The sequence below is a fragment of the Myotis lucifugus genome, unplaced genomic scaffold, assembly GCF_000147115.1.
Source record: "Myotis lucifugus unplaced genomic scaffold, Myoluc2.0 scaffold_185, whole genome shotgun sequence".
Lineage (NCBI taxonomy): Eukaryota > Metazoa > Chordata > Mammalia > Chiroptera > Vespertilionidae > Myotis > Myotis lucifugus.
Window position 1 is genome coordinate 2,453,132 of NW_005871233.1, and position 4,830 is coordinate 2,457,961.

Genomic DNA, 4,830 nt, shown 5'->3' on the forward strand with positions numbered 1-4,830 from the left:
CTGGAGAGGGACATAGCATGTACTGGTGCCTGAGAGCCCATTGCTAACTTGCCCCTGTGGAAAGCAGAATACTGGTCCTCAAAGATGTGCATGTTCTAATCTCAGCAACCTGTCAATACTATATCTTACGAGGCAAAAGAGACTTTGCAGATGTGATTAAGTTAAAGATTTTTAGATGATGAGCTTATCCTGAATTATCCAAGTGGACCCAATGTAACTACCAAAAGTCCTCATAAGACGAGGGAGGCAGGAGAGTCAGAGGAGATGTGATGATGGAAGCAGAGGTTGGAGTGATGCAATTGCAGGCTTTGAAGGTGGACAGGGGGCCACGAGCCAAGAAACACAGGTTGCCTCTAGAAGCTGGAAAAGTCAAGGAAATTGATTTTTTCTTAGGGCCTCCAGAAGGAACCAGCCCCGCAGAACCTTGATTTTAGCCCAGTGAGATTCATTTCAGATTTTCGTCCTCTCAAACTATTAAAATAATCTACGTTGGGCGCCGTGCGCAAGCGCAGTGGGCGGGTTTCCCAGGGGATACAGTCCGCGCCAGGGCGGGCTGCGCGGTGGGGCTCCGCCGCCTTCCTGCTGGGCGCCCCGGTGCCAGCGCTGCCTCTGCTCGCGCGCACCGGCCTGCAGGGCCGCCCGCCGCTGGCGCTCCACGTGGCCGGGCTCAGCGCCGCGGGCTGCTGATGGTGTCTCCGGAGAACGTCTGCGGAAAGCGGCGATGTTCAAGGCTGGTTCCACCTTCAACCACGTGGTGCAGAACGAACAATCAGAAACACACTCCGGTGAGGAGCGCGGTGACGCCTGGTTCCGGCACCCTGCTTACGTGGGGTGGTTTGACTGGGGTGTCGGAACCAGGTGATGCTCTGCAACCCCATCTGCGGCGTGGGCTACGCCTGACGGTGTGGCGGTTCTTCCGCGACCGGGCGGAAGAGGAAATCTCACGGACCCACTTCTTTGGAGTACCTGGAGGATAAGAAGCGGGTGCCCACGGGCCTGCCTTTCGTAAAAGGGGTCAAGGTGGAGCTATGCCCCCCGGGGGCCGCGGTGCCTCCCACTCCGTACAGCCCGGGACAAACCGGCCTCCGCCGGCCACTCTGCAGGGTGGATTTTCTTAATCATTTTATACTCACCATTTCCTCTTCGGGAATATCCCTCAAGACCAAATGGTCAGAAGCCCTGGACCAAAGGACCCCCCACCCCCACCCCCACCCCCGCCAACTTCCCGGAGCAATCTGTTCTTGGACAAGGAGCAAATAAGAGCAATATCAGCAGTGCGCTCCCGAGGGCGCTGGGCGAGCCAGGCTGCAGGAGCCTAGGTGTCAGGCAGACGCCGTCCTTTGAGGCCCCCGCTGTTTAGGCTGTAACCAAGCCCCCGCCCCCGGGGGAGGTGGACTCATTACTCAGAATCAGGTTTCTTCCTCCGGAAGGGGCGTGGGCACCAGGGCTTTCCAGCGTTAGAGATACATTTTAACCGGAACCCACAAGCAGCACAGCTCTAACCTCCTCATTCCCGTCCTCGGTCGGCGCATGAGCATCTATCCAGTTTTCAAGACACTTCCTGAAAAGGCTCTCCGTGTATTTATCCTATTTACATACCTATTTACGTGAATGGCAGTATAAGTTCAGGGGGCTCGGTGTTTACAGCCCCAACTTTTATTTGGCAGAAAAGGAGCATCCACACCCAGACGATCGAGCGGCCGAGCGGCTTTGTGTTACCAGGGAGCCCCCGGGACCACCCGGCTCCTGCCCCTGCCCTTCTCCCCAGTGGGGGTGTCATCAATGGCAGGCATGTCGAACATGTGTCATCTGGCCTTCGTTCAAGAAACTTACTGGACACCTGCTCTGTGCGAGGCCTTGTCAGACACTGGGAAGTACTGCTCTCCGTCGATTTGGGTTTTATTCTTACAATACCATAGCGCGTAGTTTTGTGTTTTGATTCAAATCTATAAACTATTGATTTCTATGTTCCGTTCTCAAAATTTCATCATCCCTGATGCCATTTCAAATTGTCTTCCAAAGGGGTTTGAGCGCTTGCACAGCTACAAAATGTAAGACGACTCGTGAAAGTCTTAAATGGAGCAAATAATCCCGACTGAGGTTTAGTCCTATTTTTGTCTTTCCAGTTCAGGGAGAGTGGTTGGATTTAGGAGTCAAACATGAGCTGTGAAGACCCTCGTTTAACTCTGCACTGGACAGGAGCGTGGCTGTGTGAGATCCTTCCGCGCAGAGCGGCGGCGGCGCTGGGACCGGGAGCGTGGAGGCGGAGCCGCGGCGGGCACACCTGCGGCATCCGAGGAGCTACCACCTTTCCGTGCCTAGACCTCCCCATCTGTGGAACGAAGTCAATACCGCCTACCTCACAGGGATGCTGTGAAGACTTAGAAGAACGTCAAACGTTTTTAATGCTTAGATGAGAGGACATTGTGGAATCTATTCTGTGTGAGAGTTGCGTAAAAATGGACATTCGGTTAACTGTACCAGATGCCGGAAATGTGTGTGCAAAAGAGCATTTTGCCAACTCAAAATAGTATTAATTTCTAGATTAAAAAAAATAATCTGTGTTATTGTAAGCACTAAGTTTGTGGTAACATGTTACAGCAGCAACAGTAAACTAATACACTCCCGTGCCTGCTGGATATTTCATTGAGTCATATTCCTCAGGAGCTGAGAGAGCCACATCCTTCTAAGGCAGCGGTTCTCAATCTGTGGGTCGCGACCCCTTTGGGGGTCGAATGACCCTTTCACAGGGTTCACCTAAGACCATCGGAAAACACATATATAATTACATATTGTTTTTGTGATTAATCACTATGCTTTAATTATGTTCAATTTGTAACAATGAAAATACATCCTGCATATCAGATATTTACATTACGATTCATAACAGTAGCAAAATTACAGCTATGAAGTAGCAACAAAAATAATTTTATGGTTGGGGGTCACCACAACATGAGGAACTGTATTAAAGGGTCTCGGCATTAAGAAGGTTGAGAACCACTGCTTTAGGAGGATCCAGAGTTTCTAAACCTGTCACTTTTCTCAGTCCCCACAGAAGATACCCTCTTGCAAGCACCATCATCTCTCGCCTGAACTGACACGTTAACGACTTTAAGGCTTTGATAACATGGTTCTCTTTGCCTGGAACTTATTCTCTCACCCTCCCCTTCATCTTGCAGGTCAACTTCCTCACTGATGCCTTCAGATCTGGTTGGTTCTTTCTGCAGCGCCTTCTGCCCCTTCTCCAACACACCACACTCCTGTCTGCCCAGACTTGGGGCTGCATGCAGGAGGACTGTCCCCTTAACTGCTCAGCCCAAGACAGTGATCGTGCTCAGGAAATATTTTTTCGATGAGAGAATGAATTGGTCATATATAAAGGTTGGGGGAAGAAATGCATAAAGGTTAACAGGTGTAACCATCTGTAACTGAATTCACCTCCTGACTTAATCAAGAGGCAGAAGAGGGCTGGGGCACTTGTGCCACCTCCGAATCACTTGGTTCTAAACTCAGCAGACATCCCTCTCTGTCTGCATTTACCTCTGTTTGCAGACCTCGTAAAATGCCTTCTTCGCCCAGACCTTGGAGAGAAATCTGGTTTCATGAGCGGTGCTCCTTCCCTCCTCCCTCCCCCTCCCGCCTGCTGCTCTCACCTCTCCTCCAGTCCTCAGCACATCCCACAGCCCCTCTACACTAAGTCATCTGGAAATGATTGTAGCATCACCAAGATGTCTCCTGTCCTCACATCGTTCTTGAGCAGAAGGACATGCATGACACCCTGGAGAGAGAAGCATAATGATGCAGGATGAGACACCTCCTAGGCCTGGGCTGCTATGCCTGTCTGGCAGCCAGGCTGTGCTATGGGGGTGATGTGAACAGCTTAGGAAAGGCTCCCATGTGCAATCAGAGTTCCTGCCTCCAGGCTGAGATGGTGTCTGGAATTATAGCCTTGGAGAGCGTGTCAGTCTGTGCAGGCTACAGTAACAACGTACCACAGACTGAATGACTTAAGCGACAACAGAGACTTATTTTCTCACAGTTCTGGAGACTAGACATCCAAGATCAAGGTGTGGGCAGGTTTGGCTTCTGGGTCTCTCTCTTTGGCACACACATCCCTGGCGTCTCTGTGCTCAAATACCCTCTTCTTACAAGGACACCGTCCGATTGAATTGGGGCCCATCCTAACAGCCTCATTTTAACTTAATCCCATTGTTAAAGGCCCCGTCTCAAATGTGAGGGGCAGGGATAGGATAGTGGGGATAGCTGTAGTTTTAAGAAATATTAACCCCGCTCTGTTAACCATGATTGTTCTGTTCTGATTAGAGAAAGCACATTCTGACCTTAGCTGAGAGTTGTACACCCTGGATATGGGAGTTCATCTCGAAATGCAGTCCGTTCTCCTTTTCTGAGAACTGCCTATCACCATGAAAAGATTAACATGCAACAGTCTGGGTCTGGAGGTGCCCACCCTCTGCGACCCCCGGCCTGCATTGCCTGTAACCTGTACCATGACACCTGCCTGCTTCCTCAGGCCTGTAATTCCTACCGCTTTCCCATGTAATCTTTATCCTTCTACCCGATATAAGCAGCTGGTTATTGGGGTGGGGGGGGCTAAAGCAGATTTTCATGGATCACCTGCTGATCCCTCATACTGCCGACATTTTGGGAATAAACGCTCATACATGATTCAACCCTGTCTCTGCTTAACTGGCTCAAGTAGTGACAGCAGCCAGACCCATTGGTTGTCCAGTTTCACAAATACAGTCATTTTGAAGCACCTAGGGTTAGAGCTTCCACGTATGATTTTGCGTGTGAGACTACGGGGAGACG

The 4,830-nt window shown here is 50.7% G+C and overlaps 1 long non-coding RNA gene across 1 annotated transcript; it reads left to right on the forward strand.

The window, feature by feature from the left end:
- The first annotated feature begins 522 nt into the window (after window positions 1-522).
- LOC106698481 lies at window positions 523-2,630 on the forward strand. Its single transcript, XR_002831183.1, has 2 exons — window positions 523-785; window positions 2,127-2,630. It is a non-coding gene; the product is annotated as an uncharacterized LOC106698481 (long non-coding RNA).
- The last annotated feature ends 2,200 nt before the right edge of the window (window positions 2,631-4,830 follow it).